Raw genomic sequence first — 20,116 nt, forward strand, 5'->3', positions numbered from 1 at the left:
TTCCTCCCATTGTTTTGATTTATTTCTTCTGGAGTACTAACAGGATAAGGTTTTGTTTTTTCTATCATTTCCAATACCAGCCACAATACTGTGTGCTTGATTTGCTTGTCGCATTTGGTTAGATATTGATTTCCCGGGTGATAAAGAAGATTTATTTCCTCCTAGATTGCGGTTCAGTGTTACAGTTCTGTTTTGTTATGAGGCCTTCCAATTCACTCAGTTGTGCACAGGCAGCAAAGTACTTTCTAGTTGACTTAGAAGCATTGCTGAGATGCTTAGGCCATCCTGATCTGATTTAATTTAAGACTTTTTGATGTTCTGGATTTCCATGAGCAGCTGCATTTGAAGAAGTCTCTTCAGATCCTGGTAGAGAAGTGTGCAAAGCATTAATGTAAGCTTTAACTTCCTCCATGTGGTGCTTTGTGTTTAGGCGAAAGCAAGCAGATCTTTCTTTCCCTTCAGGATTATTAAGCTGAAGTTCACACTGGTGCAGGGAACTGTGCCATTTTCTTTGTGTTGTTAGAAGTTTGTGAGTTTAAAAGTTGACTTCTGACACCATATCAATGAAAGCTTAAGAAGACACCCCAGCCAGGAACTGAGACAATAATTTAATTGTCTCTCTTTCAGCTCCAAGGCAGAAGAGCAACAGAAGGTGCCTAACTAAACCCAGATATAACTAAGTCCAGTGCCACCTGGTGACAGAACTACATCATTACACTATCCATACACTGTCCAGCCACCCAGAGGGACGGGGTTAAGCAAGCAGGGAATGTTTCTCCTCCTCCTTGCTTCTGACACTGATTGTTCACTTAGAGGGGGAAATTGAACAGGCAACAACAACGAGGACGGTGGGTGGCAACAAGTTCCTTGTTCAGGTGTGGGCTTCAACAGGTACCCAGTGGTACCAAACTCTAGACCTGATAAGTGGTGCTGGGGGGAGGGAGCAGTGCCCTTGCTGACAAGTAGTCCTGCATATCTGGACCCCTATAGGAAATTTTAGCAGAGCCACATACATTTATAAATTAACATAAGGCTGAAGTCTTAAGTATGCTTACTTGAAAGTTAACTTTGTCACACAATACAGTGGTACCTCGGGTTACATACGCTTCGGCTTACATGTGCTTCAGGTTACAGACTCCGCTAACCCATAAATAGTACCTTGGGTTAAGAACTTTGCTCCAGGATGAGAACAGAGATCATGCTCCGGCGGCGCGTCAGCAGCAGGAGGCCCCATTAGCTAAAGTGGTGCTTCAAGTTAAGAACAGTTTCAGGTTAAGAACGGACTTCCGGAACGAATTAAGTACTTAACCCAAGGTACCACTGTATATAGGACTTGCTCCATAGAATTATGTTTAAGATGGGATAATTAAAGTGTATGTTCCATTATTTCTATTTTAGAAATGTAATGTGGGGCAAAGGCCCCCATCCCCACGGATGCCCTTTGCCCTTTCCTAGGTCGTCTCAATCTTTTTTTTGCCCCCCCCCCCAGCACCACCACTGTTCTGAATGCTGATGAATGTCAGGCCACAGCTGAATACTCATCAGCCCTAGGTAATGAACTTTCTGCTTAGGGGATGCTAGCGCATTGGGGAAGGGCCGTAGCCTAGAATAGACTAGTCTCCTTCCTGATGTGCTAGCTTTTCACAGGCAGGGTATTTTTAACGTGGGATGAGTATTCAGGCATGCAGTTCCCTCTCCACCCGCCCACCTGCCGCCTTAAGTGGTAAAGTAGTGTGAAGACAATAAAGCATTTCACCACAACCACCCCTTGGAGTGTGAATTTCCCCTAATTATCCCCTTTTTGTTTGTGCAGGACTACCACAGGCCATTTTTCAGCATACACCTAGACATGCTTACTCAAGAATAAGACTTGCCATTTTCCAATGGGACTTACTCCCTAGTAAACATGTTTTAGGATTATAGCTTTAGTGCTTGCATGTTACATGGAACATGGAGATGTGTAGGGTGAGGACTGTGGCTCCAGCAAGGACAGTTCCTGCATCTTTTCCATTTGCAAGGGTTGATTCACAAGTTCCTTTTTATATACTAAAAAATATGTGTGTACACACTTGCACATAGTGATCTGGGGATTTAGAACCATTGATCCATGTTATCCAAGCTGAGCGAGCTGTGCAGGTTCTGGACCAGTGCCTGGATGCAATGGTGGGATGGATGAGGGCCAACCAGCTGAGGCTGAATCCCGATTGAGGTCCTTTAGGTAGGTGATTATTGTGCTCGGGAATTAGATGTGTAACCTGTTCCAGTTGAGGTTGCATAGTGTGGGGTGCTTCTAGGTTCAGTTAAAGCCACAATATGAAATCATGAAACAAGGGCAGATAAAACAATATAAATATGGAAAAAGAAACAAGCCAGTACAGCAACAAATGAAAACAAGCACTGAAAAGCTACACACACCCAAGCAGGTCTTTAGCAGTCAATAGAAACACAAAAGAGTCAGCACAAGCTGTGTCTCTGAAGGGAGAGCATTCTATAGTTGGACACTCCATAGGCAGACTTGGGAGTATTTCTTCCATAGATAACTTAACTGGGACCTGATTTTTCCCCCAGGTGCATCTTTCACAGAGCACATTATTTTTTTGAGGTGATAATGGACTGTCAGTGGAGTGGGTGACTTCTGCTGTGCAATGTGACTTTCCCTCTTCTCCCCCTCTGTGCACCCTAAATCTGTTCTGGAGTCCCGCCCCCCCTGGATTTGGGGGTGGTGCGGAGTGTGCAGGGGTGAGGAGAGCGGGGACAAGTCCCACCATCCAAGCAAAAGACATTGCGCTCACACACGCATATATTTTTAGATGAACAAAGCCATATATATATGCACCATTTTATATGCAACTTGCCCTGGGACTTAATGGTGAATGGTGGGCAGGTAAGAAATACTGTAATAAGTAAATAAATAATATTTCTTATGAAAGTGATCCTGCTTGGTGAGAGCTGACATTTACCATGTCAGGTAGCATAGTGTTGTGGTAAGTACCATTTGTTCGTGGGGTGTTTCTGTGCCCTGACAGAGCAATTTTAAAAATGAAATTAATGGGGTTTCATGGTGACCTTACTTTTGACAGTTCCTTGGTAACGAGTTTGTGGGCGTACAACGTCTCACACTTGTGCTGTACAATTTGCACAGTTTTTCTTCCCGATGTTCTCTGCAAGAGCTTTCCTGGCCTCATAGAGTCCTTACCTAATATAGCTCTTTGCATAAGTGTGCACCTGTCACAGCCATAGATTGGAACGGAGAGAATAGGCTGCTCAGAGCTGGTCCCCATCTCTTTCCTTGCCCTGCCTATTTAGTCTGGCTAAGCACGTAGGAGCGCACCAGCCTGCTGTGACTAAATCCTAAATGGAGGGATTCCTTTCTTGTGATGAAGTCTTCAGCAAGTCCTGTCAAGGGCTGGGAAAAGCCTGAGTGTCACTAGCAATCCACTTGGTGCTTTGCCTTTCAGCAAGGGCTCGGGGGGGGGGGTATTGTTTTGTGTTTGTTTCCTTAGGGACCACCATGCAAAACTTGGGTGTTCCAGGCCTTTGGGTCATAGCCATACTTGAGAACGGAAAGAGAGTGCTTGCCTGGCCTTTCATTAGAGTTAGTACAGTATTAGCCTGAGGACTTCTCACTTCTTGGATGCATTAGGGTCAAAGCAGGTTGAAGAAATGCCAGCACCCTGACCACAGGCTGGCAGATCCTGGAGGATCTTGCAGAACTTGATTGAGCAGATTATATGCAAAGCCACGGCTCACTGTATAGGTGTAGCTTGGTAGATTCATAGCCAGTATCTCTTGCGCTTTCAACATAAAAAACCCTTTCTTTAAAATAAGCAGGTACATAATTGGCTGTGCAAGATAGCTATGGTCTGTCTGGCACTGGTAAAAACCAATGGGAGCTGTGGCCTACTCCAGTCTGTTCAAATTCAGTGGTTTCAGGGAAGCCTCCTTGCATAGAACTGTGTTCTGTGTTTAGTAACTGAAGCCTTCTATGTTTTTCATGGTTATTTAAAGCCTCTGATAAGTGAGGAGCTAAAGATAGGCTCCTCAGCTGGCCCTAGGAACATGTCACAGTGGGAGGCCTGCCTTGGGGGTTCTCTCTGAATCCCAAGCACAAAGAGGAAGATGTGGCTCATAGCTTACAAGAGAGGGAGTGTGCTGAGTTTCTCCCTGGCATTGGAAGCCAGCTGGGCAAGCCATCTCACACAAGAGCCTTATCTTCTTGCAGCAGGGCTTCCTAGAATTTCTGGTAGTGAGCATGAAGGCTCCTGGCACTTATAAGCTGCTAGTGCCAGGAGCCCCCTGTCTCTTGCCTCCCCAGAATGTCGCCTCCCTCCCACACCATGCCGGAATGTGAGACTTCTGGGTATAAGTGAGTCAGTATGTTTATGAGCACTGTAGCAGACAGTGGTGATTTTGCAAATGTGAGTGGGGCAATATTTGCCTCAAAACCATTAGGAGCCCAACTAGCAGTAAAATATTGTTATAGAACTTGTGGGGGGAATCCCCCTAAATACTAAAATTAATAAATGCTAGGATTTGGGGTTATTTGTGATATGAAGGGAGAATGTAAGATGCAAATGAATTCCTGGGTAGCCAAACTAGGGCCTTTAAGAGAGCCATTGTGAGTCCTGAACAAGACAATGGCACTTCTAGCCCCAGGTGTGACTAGAGACTGGAGATTTGGAAGGTTACCAGGGTAACTGCTTTGGGGGAGGAGGGCAAGGGGCTTCTGGGAAGAAGAAAGGGGGAGAAAGAAGGACTGCCTGCAGTGCTTTGGGCCATGCTGTAAGATCTGGACCCCCTCCACGCAGACTGAAGGTGTAATTATGTGAATAAACCCATATTTTTTAAAGCTTGACAGTCTCCGCTATGTCTTCCATTCTCCAAAGGGACATAGATCCTGTGTGTGTGGCTGTGGCCCCATGCACTCTTGCCACTGCTTAGCAGAGGGAGGGAGGGGCACTGGGCTTTTATAACAATATAAAACAGTGGAAAATGAAAGAGAAATTGAGTTTTTTCTGTGTACTGTATACATGTTTAGGATTGTTCTATTAGTGTTGTTCATCAGTCATTATGATGGCTCACAAGGAACCCCCCAAATTCCCTATTAGGGCAAAATGTTGCAAAATAATGTGACATTTTGATTGGCTCCAAAGGAAAGGGGAGCAAATGTCCACCAGCAATTGTTAGTAGCTGCCCTGTGTAGTTCATAGCATCCCTGAGTTAAAAGGAATTCAGTTTGTCCTATAAATAAGTTTCACTGACAGGTGCCAGTCCAGTTTTCTTTTGAAAACCTTAGAGGATGAGAATTCCATCCAGAGGTGCATGAATTTCAATTGTTTGGAAACAAAAAAATACTTGTTTGGCAGCCATTGTGTGTCTGAGAAGCCTGGTTGCTGTTTCTTCAAGGCAAAGTGCAGCAGGCATGTGTGATTTGTAGGAAAGAAGCAACAGGCAAGAGAAGGGTGCTTAGCCATTTCCCCCCAGTTGAAGATTCCACAGCGAGTCTTGCTGCTATCACAAAGGAAGCGTCTTGGTTTCACTCCATGCAGGATTTCTTTTTGTGATATTCATTCATTCATTCGTTTGATGCTTCCTCCCCAAAAAATGTTTAGGGGTACTCTCATTTTCCTACTCGTATTGAAATACTGCCCCTCAACGAGGCCAAACTTAGATTCACAAAATGTTTAGGGGTATGCGTACCCCTGCCTCCCCCCAGAAAAAAGCACTGCATTCATTCATTCATTCATTCATTCATATTAAACTGCTTGTTTCATTTATTCTGTACATGAACTGTGAAAGGGAAACTGCCAGATTCTGGTTTCTGTGTATTTTAAGGGGTGACGATACTCCTATTTTAATAATTTTTGTGCCCACTACTTTGAACTGATACACAACATGTGCATCTTGTAGTTTGTCTTAGGAGCGCGCGCACAAAAATATCCTATGAAGTAGCCCTTATTTGTACAAATGAACTTGGCAGGTACCAAAGACCAGAGGTTCTTTTTTTAAAAATCCAAGTTCTATTTCCATTCCAAGGGATGTGTTCATAGATGGCTGTGCCTTTGCTATATGCAGACTCATTAGGAACTCTGGGAATCTAGTGCTGTAATTGCTAACACAGAAAAGTTGGAGTTTCTTGTGTAAGAGGGGATTAGTTTGAGTGTAGCTGCATACCTGGCTCAAACCTCTGGATCTACCATCTCTGGGGGGGTGTTGTGAGGGGAAATTTTGACTGAACTATGAGAATCTCAGCTTACATCCTAAAATGGAAAGCTGTATGTGTAGTGGTGGATTTAAAATGTTATTTCCATATGTATCCTGACTGTTTCTCAGTCACAGCTGGTTTATTTTTTGTACTAACAGCTGTCCCTTCACCAAATGGACCCAGGGCGGGTTACAAAAAATGCCACAATTAAAAGAAATACTGTGTAAAATAATAAAATGAAACCACACAAAAAACAACCGATATCAGAATAAGGAAGCAGCAGCACAAAACAGCAATGTACAGAAATGCAGGAGGAAGGAAGACATCCACTCAGCAAAAGGCCTGGGCATAAAGAGTGTGACTTGACTAGGGATGTTGGAGAACTTTGCAATAATTTAACTTGTTAGCGGGTGGTGCTGTGGGTTAAACCACAGAGCCTAGGGCTTGCCGATCAGAAGGTCTGTGGTTCGAATCCCTGTGATGGGGTGAGCTCCCGTTGTTCGGTCCCTACTCCTGCCAACCTAGCAGTTCGAAAGCTCATCAAGTGCAAGTAGATAAATAGGTACCGCTCCGGCAGGAAGGTAAATGGGGTTTCCGTGTGCTACTCTGGTTCGCCAGAAGCGGCTTAGTCATGCTGGCCACATGACCCGGAAGCTGAATGCTGGCTCCCTCGGCCAGTAAAGCGAGATGAGCGAGATGAGTGCCACAACCCCAGAGTCATTTGCAACTGGACTTAACTGTCAGGGGTCCTTTACCTTTTTATGCAATAATAGCCAAAGTAAATTATTTCCCCCAGGGAAAAGTAAATAAAGCAAGCTTTGCAAACTCTCTCTCTCTCTCTCTCTCTCTCTCTCTCTCTCTCTCTCTGTGTGTGTGTGTGTGGTATCCTCCAGTTTCTCTGCCATAATACAAAATATTGGTCAATTTTTTAAAAATACTGTTGCTCTCTCTGCATTTTGCAGATTACCACATTTTCTTCTGCATGTGGCTGTTCACAGCTTTGCAAGTAGGAAGGGAAAGTGAGGGAGATGATTGGATTTGTTGTGGAATTACAATGGTTGTTTCTCCATTGGGGATGTCTTGCTTATGATCTGTGTCATTCACACAAAGATAATGACTTAAAATATTTTGAAATAAATAAAAAAATAAAAAATTGTCCAGTAGCACCTTAGAGACTAAGAGACTTAGAAACTACTTTGTTCTGGGTATAAGCTTTTATGTGCATGCACACTTCTTCACACTTCTACCTACCTGAATTTAAAATCTTTTGTTTTATTTCCCACCTTAAGTAAATAAGGTGGCAGGCCTGCCATCATGATATCCATTATGTAAGAGGTGGTCATGCCTCTATAACAATGACATTATTTTCACAAATAATGATATTGACACCTGGACAAATCAGTGCAAGGTTTGAAGGTATGGGAGGTGCCTCAGATCTGGGGCAAAGAAACCAGGCAATTAGTTTCCGCTGCCCCAGATGCTTTGAGTGATTGAAGTGGAACAGGAAAACCTCTTCCTGCTCCTCCTCCTCCTCCTGTTTGCTGGAGCATCACCCACACATCTCTGCACTGGCAGCATTTGGGAGTGATGGCAAAGTTTTAAGTTCTTCTACTTATTCCTGGAGGCATGTCAAACCCAGCTGAAGTTGTAGGCACAAGTACGGGAAGGAGAAAATGTGGCTCTTTTCATTGAGTGCCCCGAGTTGAGACTCTGTGGGAGGTGCAGCGTAGACTTGCTGGCACTGGCAGCTCCCAACTCGTGGTGTTTAGCCCCACCAGTGATGTCTTGGTCACATTTAAAAGAATGAGCTAAGCAGCCTTGCAGTTTTGCAACTTCCTCTCCCCACGGCTGCTGAGCACTAAATTAAAAGCGAGACCCTGAAAAATGAGGAAATGCCGGGTGCTGTGTGAGAACTGGAGAGAAAGAGCTTGTTTGGTTATGAGGCGATGCGGCCGGTCACCTTCTTTCTTTGGGAATTGTGAAATTCTCTCCTCCTTTCTCTCTTCTTCCTGGCGCACTGATCACTAAGGTAAAAACTTTTGGGATTCACAAATGTGCTGTGCATCTGCACTTGGAATTAGAGATCAGCTTGGAAGCTTGATGGTGCATGAGTTTGTTGTGTGATGGCTCTCAAGGAGCTCCCATGAAGTTCTCTTCTTCTTTGCAGGAGAGATGGGAGTGCATGTACTGTTTTCTGGACTGTGTGGAAGATGCGAAATCTCTTGTTTTTGAAAGTTGAAAATGTGTGCCAATAAAAAATGCCCTAAATTAGTTTAGTCCGATGTACTCAGGAGAACAGTAGAATATGAGAGTTGAGATCCTGCCACAGTTGATGTGAGAAAACAAGTCAATCAAGTGCACTGATTGCTGCACTTCAGGCATGCTTGCAAGTACGATAGGCATGCCTCACCTAAGCTATATTTCAAATTTTGAGTGTTAATTTTAATTCAATAAATTCTTAAAGTCAAATTGCAAGCTTGAGTAGTTTTGTCTGGCTCTTCAAACTGATCAAAGCAAGCTCTTTGTTTCCACAAACTATGCCACATTAGAGTTGTCCAATGACCTTCTACACATGAACTGCCCATGAGTGTTTGTGCAAATAAGAAAAAGAGTACTTCAAACTTGCAACTGTAAGAAGAGCCTTGGATTGTGATAGTCAACAGTTGGGAAAGCCATTGAACTGTATCCTGGCCAGGCCAGATGTGAGAGGCACAGACTTGGCTTATATGCTAGCTGTGTTTCCCATGGTGTTTATAGCTCCATTTTACCCTGAAGTACTGCTGCTAGAGAATGGAATAACCATTCATCAAGCAGTATTGTTGTCACTTAAACTTTATGCTGTGCACTGTTACAAAGCTTCAGGGTTTATTTTTACTGTGTCATAAAAACAAAAAATATTAAAAATCCACTGCAAAAAATACCCTCTCTACTTACTCCTCTTTGCCAGCTACATGCCTCAGAATGACTAAGAACCTGCTGAGCGTAAACTATTAAACAGATGTTAATGGCTGGTGTTATAAAAGTGAGAGGGATTGGTCAAAAGAGCTTGCCTCACAGTTCTCCCAACTGTATCAGAGTTTCCCTCACTCTTAACTGTAACCCATAAAGTCCACAGCATATCAAGTATTAGGGTGTTGTTTGGCAGCCCAACTGAGTTTAGTCAAGGTCACAGTTGAACATTTGACTGCCCACAGTTTCACATGTAAAAGAAAAGAGAAGTGTTCCATTTTTTAAAAAAAAATAACACCTGCCTCTTTATACGTAAAATATAAACTTTTGTACTGCACAAGTAATCCTACAACTGAGTGCATATACCTCATTGCCTGGAAGCCATTATTGCAAGAAAGTGCAAACTTTCGCAGTAATATATACTTCTGCATCCCAAGCCACCCTCAGAGGAAGCCCTGAGAGGAAAAAAAGACCATCCTTTTGCCAATGGCACTCATGAACCTAGCTGGCATGCCTAGTATTTTTTCACACAAGCCTCTGCCTGGGCATCCTTCTTGCTTTGGAAAGCTGGAGTATTTACACTTTTAAATTGAGTCTGTGCAGCAGGACTGGTGGGGCTTGTGCAGGCTGCCTTTGAAAGTACCACAGCTAGCCTCTCTCTCTGTGTGTTGGTCTTGGCCAAAGTTTGGGAACGCTGCCCTCCAGGATGCAGTGCTCTCCACTTGCTTCTTAGTGGCACTTAGAAAAGAAAACCCAAGAAGAAAGACTTGTTGAGAGGGCTGCGGGGGGAGCTACACTCCGTTGTTTATACTTCTTTGTCCTCTATTTCCTTTTCTGAAGACTTGTGTATGTGTTGAAGATGTTTCACAAAACAAAGGGCAAAGGTGAAACTTTCCCCTCTACCTCCTTTCTCCTGGAGCATTCAATAATTACTGGGTCCCTCCTGGGACATTTGCGCTGGCAATTTTTTTCTTTTTCTTTTTGAAATGGACTCGACGGTGAAATTGATTTTTCCATTCATAAAACATCACTGTCAAGTGTTAAGCACAGGAACTGGAGGGAGCAGGGACATGGCTCTGAGATGAAGCAATTGCTCTGAAGAGTTTCTTTTGTTTTTGGGCTTGGGTGGAGGCGCAAAAGTTTGACTTTCTTATTGACCCACGGGTTCTTCCAGACAGGAGTTCATTGCTGACTTAATGCTGCTCACGGCCACAAGTTGCTGTTTTTCCACACAATGTCCTCCTCAGAATTCACTCCCTTTTTTATTTTTATTTTTTACATTTAAGCTGTATTTTCCCATACCACCTAAAATCTGATAAGTAAAAAAACAAAACCTATTATGCATCTGTAGCCACATTGTGTGTGTGTGTGGTCTGTCATGCATGTTGTTGTATTTCAGTGCGTGGCCTCTTATTGTCATACCTCTACTTCCAGTGGCTCCTCACCTGGGCACAGCTTGCCCATTTTTGTTTCTAGTGGCCCAAAAGACCAAAGGAAAGGAACCTATTTCCATTTATTGCAGCAGACTTTGGAGGAGATGGGTACAGAAAAGCTGGGATGCTCAAGAGAGTCTCTCTTGTCCCTTTCCTGGCCCCACAGCACTGCTTTCCTATCTGGTAGTTCTTGCCACCACCCTCTTTTTATAGGTCACTTACAGCCTCAGAAAAGGGGGAAACTGGGGTGACCAATTAACTGTTAGACTTGGGGATCCCAGACCAGTCAGTGCTCCTTGCACCCCCAGCCAATCCCTTGCAATCTGCTGCCCCTCCCCCCAATATAGCAAATTCCTGACCTTGACCAACTTTGATCCTAGACCTCCAACAGGGTGAAAACCAAAGCAGTCTACCTGGGAGCAGGCGCTGGGGATGGTCAGCTTCCCAGTGGTCTGGAAGATGGGTATGGATCCCGTGGTGGTGGTGGGAGGGGCAATAGCACCTCAGTTTTGAGGGGGTGGCTCTTGGCTCTTTCTGACAAATGAGAGCACCCCATTCTCTCAAGATATCCACACAGTAAATGCTGAGTGTATCCCAGGACAGAAATCACAGCATGTACATCATGGAGTTGTTTTAAGTTAATACAGAAGTTTTGCGCTAGACTTCTTTTATCACTCTTGCTCAAGGCCTTAAATTACTTTATCATTTTTTTAAAAAATCAAAATGCCTATTGCACTGCTGAAAAAACCCACAAGCCCTCATTTTGCCATTGTGAAACACTTAACTGAATTAATAAGGCTAGTAATGCTCCTTCCTTCCTGGGAATTGACCCGTCCCTGTCTGGAAGCTCTGTGGATGACAATTTATTTTCCCTAGAAATGTAAGGGCAGAAAGAGGCTGGTAGAGGGAACCACACACATGGGCTCTCTGCTCATACTGCATATCCCACTGTACTACTTCCCTTTTCCTGGTGCTCCCATGGAACTAGGGAACAAGAGAACTCGGGGCAGGTTAGTATTTCATCCTGGGGCAATCCTTCCCAGAGTTTTGTTTTCCTGCAGTTGCTGCTGCTGCTTATTCTTATTTATTAAATTTCTGTCCTGTCCTTCTTCCCAAAGGAGCCCAGGGCAGCAAACACAGTAGTAAAGTGATACAGTCAGAAACAAAGACCTATTTAAAAAATGGAAAGCAATTAAGAGCATTTAACAGGAAATTAAAAACATACACACACCACCACATCTAATTTCATGGTTTTCTGTAAAAGTATTTTTCAGCCATCATATGCCTGGGTGAATGACGTTTTTCAATTCCTCCTGGATATTGTTAATGGGGAAGACAGGTGTACCTCACCAGGGAGGGCATTCAAGTAATGGGGGAACTGCCACTGGGAAGGCACTGTCATGGGTCAATGGTGACCAGGGAGCATCCATTGGTCCCAGTGGGGAGTGCAGCTTATATGGACAGCACTTGTTTGGGACACTGTGGCAGGCCCCCAATGGCATCCTAGGCGGGTTTGTCTTCTGCAGATTGACTTGGATCTTGGCTGAGCACTGAGCTAAATCCCGACTTTGAGCCAAGCAATGTTGCCAGCTTGAAGGTAGGGCAGAATGCACAGCTGCATTCCCCTTTACTTGGCTCAGCTGGTAGGACCTTGCGGTTGCGGAAGAGATTGACAATCTTAAATTAACTTTGCCTGTTGCCCCATACTACTAACCCCCCAGCAGCTGGTGGGAAGTGCAGGCCTGCCACGTGCTCAGGGCCATGGCTTGTAGAGTTTTGTGAGTGGTGAAGGTCATTCTGCGGGGTCTACGTTCTGCAGGGTTAGGGCTATAATATGCACAGAGAACTTCTCCGCCTTGCAGGGCCCCCACAGTGTCTGCACACTAATCCTGAGCAGTGGTGGGTTTTTGTTTTTTAAAGAACATGAGGAGGTGCTGACATTCACATTTTGGTAAAAGTGTTGCAGGCAGCAGCATAAAATGGGTGTCATGGGCAGCATAATCCGAGATATTATGGTGCCCTGTGTCATAACAAAAAAAGTGCTGGGCCTGAAGATGTCTCTCTGTGCGTGTTTATAGGCATAATGTATATAATGTGAGGTGAGGGGATTTCTTTGAGGTCTCTTGAAGAGTTAAAGTACAAATCCTTATTTTAGGTAGATGTTATGTTATGTGTTGTGTGTGTGTGTGTGTGTGTGTGTGTGTGTGTGTATATATATATATTCTGGCAAGCCAATAACTAGAAATAGAATCCGTCTCCTATCATCTCCCAAGGAAGAATGATTTTAGGAGACTGGCAACACCTCCTTCTTGAGTAGGGTGAGGGATCTGTAACCCAACCTACCCCTGGATGTTTTGCCTGTGCTATATATAGTAGCTGGCCTCTTGGAAGTTTGTTTTTATCCCTCTTGGTAAATATATTTTTTGCAGCCATCAGACACCCCTTCCCCCACCCCCACCAAAGGTTCAAAATAGGAGTAACTGATGGAATTAGGAGTCTATGCTCTATAGGAAAAAGGAACATGTGTACCGTACTTGTTATCCTGTATAAATGACTAAAGGACCCCCCCTTTTCTTTTTACTAAATATTGAGGAGGGATGGCTCTTGACTGCATTAATCATTAACTCCCCTGAGCAAGCACAACAGTTAACTTGAGCGTACAACTGAGCTAAAGTAATGGGAGATACAGTCTGCTGCTAGATTTATGAACTGTGAATGAAAACGACTCCTCATATCTAAGGCACTGCCTGGACTGCCAGGTTGAATCTTCCTCACTTTGCAACTGGCGGTGTCATCTGCTCTGGTGCAACATGCTGCCCAGCATGAATTCTCTGCTTACACCTACAGTGATGTTCACCCGCCTGCGCTTTGTGCCCTCTTTGAACAGCTGTGAAGGACTTTTCAGTGTGCAAAACTGTTTGGGTGTTTCAGCCTCCTTGTGGGTGGCACTGTGAAACAATCCTGTTTCTCCTTGGGCTATGATTGCAGCTTTTTGTTCAGCTTTAAAATGCCCTCATCTGAAATTTAGAGACAGGAGAAACTGCAGATGGGTAAACAGCTGATAGGGGAAGGGGCAATAGGTCAGGGGAAGAGCATTTTCTTTACGTTCAGAATGTCCCTGGTGTCTCTAGCTAGGGCTGGGAAAGACTCCTTCCTAGAACCCTGGAGATTTGCTGCCAGTTAGCACGGACAGATCTGAGCCAGATGCACCCAATGGTCTGACTTGATGTACCTCAAATTCCTATGCTTTTGACAGTTTTATCAAAGGCCAGCTCCCTTATTTGGCCATCTGAAGCCAGTCCCTCTGGTGACAGTGTGGGAAGTGAACTTTCAAGTCAGGTGTCACAAACTCATGACTTCTTGAATTGCAGACTGTTATGGTGGCATTTGTGGGTTTTTAATACATGGCTTGCTCTTGCTGGATTTCCCCTAACCACAAAATCTCCTCTAGCGTACCATGCTTGTGTTTACTACCTATCCAACAAATTCATTCTCAGTGATGGTTGCAAAGCTAAGTGCCATATGGGGACCAGCAGCTTTTTGCCTGGCATTATATTATAACAATTGATCTTGACTTTGTAAAACCTTGTATCTAAGACCAGTGATATGAATCCTGAAAAATTACAATGGTTTGGATAATAGGTGGAATTAGGAATGAATGTGCTGGGATGAATTTGCAATGCTATAGCTTCTCTTCTACATTACCTAGGCTTTCATGACTGGGATAGATGCTTTTTTTAAAAAAAGAAGAAGACATGGTACAATTTCCTGCCAGTTACTGATCTTGGTTTTTCCCATGCTTTTCTCCATTTTTTGAATTCTAGAAAGTCATACCAAAGGGACATCTGAACAAACGCTTCCTCCCATCCCATATGTGCCTTCCCAATCCTTGAGGTCATTGGAAGAGGCCCTATTGTGGGTGCCCCATCCATCTAACACTTGGGTGAGTAACAACCAGCTTTATATTTTGTGGCATTCCCAATGAGTGCGTTTTGTCTTCCAGGTTCTTTGAGGCAAGGGACAAGAACGTCCTTTGATCGAAAGCCTTTTTTTTTTTAGACCAATGCTGTTTATATTCAGATGTCATGATAGGTCATGGTTTAGTGTGCTTAAAATGAAACCAGCATCTCCCCAGGCTCATGTGCTCCCTTCTCTTCCATCGACACAGCCATGAGGCGTTGAGAAGGGTTTGCTTCTGTTTTTGATTAACTGTGGCATCATATTTTGTCCAAAGCCTATAAATTCAATAATTCCAATATAGCAGTGCTAGGTTTGTGCTGCTGTGTTTGTATTGTTTCTGTTTTGAATCTTTTTATATGTTTTCTTATTGTTGTAATATTTTCAATACATTGTGTACTGTCCTGGACTGCTTTAAGAAGAAGGTAAAGGTAAAGGGACCCCTGACCATTAGGTCTAGTCGTGACCGACTCTGGGGTTGCGGCGCTCATCTCACTTTACTGGCCAAGGGAGCCGGCGTACAGCTTCCGGGTCATGTGGCCAGCATGACTAAGTCGCTTCTGGCAAACCAGAGCAGCGCATGGAAACGCCATTTACCTTCCCGCCGGAGCGGTGCCTATTTATCTGCTTGTACTTTTAAGAAGAAAGATGGCACATAAACACAATAAATAATAAACAACATTATTTTACTTTACTTTACTTTATTTTACTCATACCCCGCCCATCTGGCTGGGTTTCCCACCCCACCTTTCCCCCAGGCATCTCAAAACAGCACACATGGTTCCTGCCTATTTTATCTACACAACAACCCTGTGAGGTAGGTCAGACTCAGAGCCAGTGACTGGCCAAAGGTCACCTAGTGAGCCTCATGGGTGGAGTGGGGATTTGATACTACTACACTACACTGACTCTCTTGTGTAAAGGAGAGAAAGTTGGCAGATGAAACTTTTTACATCATAGAGCTGAAACTGACAGGATTTGCATAGTAGCCACTTGGCACTACATAAAGGCCAATTCACTAGCACTAGAAGTGTTTGCAATCAAAAGCTCCTCAAAAAACCAGACTAGGCAGCCAGAGGTATAGTTCCTTCAGAAAACACAAAGCAGGGTGGGTGGGTCCCTTTTTAGTACATCTCTCCGGCCTATGGAGGATCAAAAGCAAAGTATCAGGTGTCCATAACTTTAGGGCTGGTTTTCGTATACTGTCTGCCTCCACAGAAATACTTTCGGAATGATTCCTGTGGAAGGATGTGTGTGGAAAATGAATGTCTGAAGGCTGGTAACAGGTGCTCAAAAGGAGAATGGAAATGTTTGTGGGTTGTGCTACAGTTTTCCTGCATTTGATGTAACTGATCCAAATCCTCAGCATTTAGGAAAGAAGAGAGCCTGGATTGTAACTCTTGACTAGTTTGGCATTTGGTATGAAACAAGCCTAATAAGCCAGAGGCTTGTACTGCAACACTAGTCCGAGTGGCCAAGGCAATGCAAATTGGCTTATCCCCATTCTGGCATAGCTGACACTGGCTAAAAGCTGAGGAGGGGCAATGGTTTCCCTGCTGTCAAAATTCCTGGCCTTAACCCTTGCCTAGTTCTGCAAAGCTGCCTTTTGTATGCAGCTCAGTGTGGCACACACTAGTTCTTTGTTAGCCAGAAGCTCCAGTTACTAAGGCTAGGATGCTCAGCAACTCATCAAGGGCAGATCTGTGTTTTGTATTCTGTGCCATCCTCAAGGAGTGCCAATGGTACCAACTTCCTGCTATCTTCTTTTCTGACTTGATTGGGCAGCATGGGGGACAAATAAAAACTAAGCTTTTATTATTATTACTTTTAAAGACTTTAATTACAACAGAAAAGGGTTCTGGTATAGATAGATTTTTTTTTAAAATGAGCCACTTTTTTAGCCAGCGTAAAATAAAGTGTACCCAGTTTTTGCCTGGCAAACATTGGAGGTCATGGTGTAATCACAGCCTTTCTTGCTAGGAGGAGGGTTGAGGCCCAGCCTCAGTTTCCTCCAAAGCAGGTGTGCTGTCTAAGCCACAGCAAGAAGAGTTTGCAAAAGTTTCTATAGCTCTGGGGCATGAGGTTCTCAGGAAGGAAGGAAAGATGAGAGAGTGATTTGGGTAGTGGGTTGGCATTTGGGGCAGCTGTGCTTTAGCCTCTGCTTTTGCCACAAGTCTTTCTGTGATCATCATTTAATAAACCATACCTTTCTATTTGGGATGGGAGGTGTGTGGGGGGGGGGGGGAGGAGATATTAGCCTGTATTACGGAATGGCAAGAAAGGGGTTATGAAGTCAAGACATACTGGGTGAATATTTGGTGACCATTTGTCAAGCAGTAACTTATAACAGTGGACATGTAGGGAGTGGGTAATTGCTAGCCGTGATTGTGAGTAGAAGTTTCCTTCCTGCTCAGTAAGAAATATGAGAAAGTGGAAGAGGGTAGAATTCTGCTCCTGCTGCATGGTTGCATACTGACCACTTTATAGATAGGAGGATTTTCACCCAGAAAAGTATTTGGGCCTCCATTCAACATTTGAATTTCAAACATCTGAGTCAGACTCCAAGGACAGCATCCCAAGTATATCATACCTCCTCCTCTTTTTCTTCCTTCTCGGTAGTTTTTGCTGAAAAGGACTGGAGCCTGAATCATTAAGTTCCTTAACTGAGCCCATTACAGTGCAATGCTATCTTAGTGGGGTAGCATCAGGCACCTGAAAAGCATACAAAAAGAGCAGGAGCTCTGGAAGAAGGAAGGTTGGTCAATAGGACAGTTCCTCCTCCACCATCCATGGTATTCTTTATGCCTTTCTGATGTTGCCTTTGGCAAATTGTTAGCATCCTTTTGTGAGGTGGCTTGTGCCTATAGCAAAACAGACAGCAATCATTTTGTCCCCTTTACTACTGGTATTTTAAATATGGTAAATATTCTATGAGGCATGTGGATCACATGAGGCAGTTTGGAGCCAAAGGGTTCAGAACAAGCAAGGCATGTTTCTCTCACCTTGAAGTCCCTGGGGCAAATTCACCTCTGGTTCCCAGCCCAGCTATTGGTTGGGTATCTTCACATTTACTGATATCTACTTGGCTGCTCTGTTTCATTTGCCACAAGCTGAATGTTTTGTGCACCACTGCTCAGGTGTTATGTCCGAACAAGAAATATCCACCTCTGTTGGGGTCACAGGGCTGTGCATGCCAAATGTCCTCATCTACCTCAGCACTGCTTTCTGTATTCCAGACCTTCTTGTGTTGAGCAAAGGAAGGTCTGAAGGTGGCTTCTGCCAGGACTCCTGATTCTGCAGTGGCTTCTAGTGTGTTCAGTGTGGGTAAAAGCCTCCTTCTGTCGTTTTCTGCTCAGCACAAGAGGGTCTGAGACTGAATGGGCAAGGACAGGCGTATTAGATTCTGTTGTCTGGTCCTCTGTGACCCCAACACAGATTGCAATGAGATTCAGGAAACCTATTCACAAACTTAGTTAGATCTAGGAAATGAGTAGAGCTTTACCCATGATTAGTGTGGTTACCCCAGTCAATGCCAATTCTGTTGTTGTTGATGGAATTGGACTTTGAAGTGCTATCAGTGGGGAAGTTCAGGCCATTCAGATGATGTGTATTTCCCAGACTTGCACAGGACCCAGGACAGTACATCCTTACTGCCTCCCTATATGATGCCAGTGGCCAGATATTGGCACAGAAATTGAGGCGGAGATTAGTGCTGCATAGGTTCTTCCAGCTCCAGTAGTCATAGAATGGTGCATCCACCCATGCAGTTGCAGGGAGAAAATATATATAGCTATAAATATGTCTATATCTATATCTATAGATGATATAGATAAAGATATACAGTCGTACCTTGGATCCCGAATGCCTTGGTACTTCGACATTTTGGCTCCCGAACACTGCAAGCCCGGAAGTGAGTGTTCTGGTTTGCAAACATTCTTTGGAAGCAGAACGTCCAACAGGGCTTCCACGGCTTCCGATTGGCTGCAAGAGCTTCCTGCAACCAATCAGAAGCCGCACTTTGGTTTCCAAATGTTTTGGAAGTCGAACAGACTTTCGGAATGGATTCCGTTTGACTTCCAAGGTACAACTGTAGATCACTTGTGGGAGGAAATTAGCAAAAATAAACAAAATTAACAAAATAATTGGCTGGATCCCTAGATCCAAAGTTCAGGGCTAAACACACTCTCCAGCAAGAGAGATCCCCCCAGCAGAATTTAAAAGTCACAAAAGCAACCAGCAGGGAAAGCGTGGGAATATAGGCTGTAAAACCCTTTTAATATCCTGGCAAGTCCACTACCAGCAGTTTAGTTTTTTTGATATATATGAGGGGGAAAAGAGGGAGCAGTTGCTAGTAAAATGTCGTAATTGCTTAAAGCTTCATATTCGAATGCAAATCACTAAATAAATAGTCAATTAAATGTCACAGTTAGTTAAGTCACATACTTCTGTTATGCCTGTATAAGTATTCTAAGGAAGCCAGTGAGCGATTTAAGGATTATTATGCTGCTTCATCAAAGTACCTTCTGTGGTGTCGTATTGATTTTTGCGTGCTCATGAATAATGGTATGTTAAACAGGATAGTTGACTGGCATCCCATCAGGCATTTCTAATTGTTTTGAAACTTTCCAAGGCATTGCGCTGAGGCACTGAATTCTGCATGATACTAAAGAGGCTCTCACCAACTGGAAAAGCTAGAGTCTACTGAAGTATATCGGAGTTTGCAAACTTCACGTCCTCTTTTGAATGCAAACCTTTGATTTCATTTCATAAAATTTATGTACCACTTATTTGTAACAAACAAACTACAAAGTAGTTTACAAAAGAATACACGGATAAAATTAGCAATCAAAACTGCTATTTAAAACATTCAAAAAGCAATTTAAATCAATGATAATCTAAAAACAGTATTTATTTGTTTTGAACTTGTATCGTCAGTCTGCTCCACTTCCTGAGATGTAAGTAGTAGTACAAGATCAATTTCAACAACACACTAGTTACCGTATTTTTCGCTCTATAAGACTCACCCAACCATAAGATGCAACTAGTTTTTAGAGGAGGAAAACAAGAAAAAAAATATTCTAAATCAAATGTTGTGGAAGAGCCTTTGCACAGCTATCCCTGAAGCCAGAACAGCAAGAGGGATTGCTCCGCAGCTCTCCCTCTTGCTGTTCTGGCTTCAGCGATAGCTGCGCAGCCTGCATTCGCTTCATAAGATGCACACACATTTCCCCTTACTTTTTAGGAGGGAAAAAGTGCCTTAGTTTTCATTCTAGAGGAAACCATGGTTTGTATCTTACCATGATGAGCTGCAGTACTTACTAGTGCATGCTGCCCAATCGCTCCCACTTTGCTCCACTGTTCCTGCAGCTGGAAGAAACAAACTATGAAGCTTGGCATTACAGCAAATCAGTGCTTGTGGTTTGCTGCTTCCCCAACAAACCATGAGTGAGAAGCTAAGGTTTGCTGTTGCCTTACTGCTCGTATTTTGCTTGGAACAAACAAATCACTAGCATTGGTTCTCATGCAAGTAACAATAAGCCCAAACCTCATGGTTTGTTTCTTCTAGTTCCAG

The 20,116-nt window shown here is 43.7% G+C and overlaps 1 protein-coding gene across 2 annotated transcripts in view; it reads left to right on the forward strand.

Annotated features, from left to right (window-relative positions):
- Positions 1-20,116, forward strand: part of TFEB (transcription factor EB) — a 68,988-nt gene that overhangs the window by 25,018 nt on the left and 23,854 nt on the right. The window contains exons 1-2 of one of the 2 annotated variants that reach the window (XM_081010100.1): positions 8,087-8,234; positions 14,412-14,530. The gene's annotated coding sequence lies outside the window, so the exon portion shown is untranslated. Of the gene's footprint in view, positions 1-8,086; positions 8,235-14,411; positions 14,531-20,116 lie in introns of those variants that run through there. The other variant, XM_081010099.1, reaches the window with a different exon arrangement.

This window comes from Podarcis pityusensis (assembly GCF_964106645.2).
Source record: "Podarcis pityusensis genome assembly, chromosome: 6".
NCBI lineage: Eukaryota > Metazoa > Chordata > Lepidosauria > Squamata > Lacertidae > Podarcis > Podarcis pityusensis.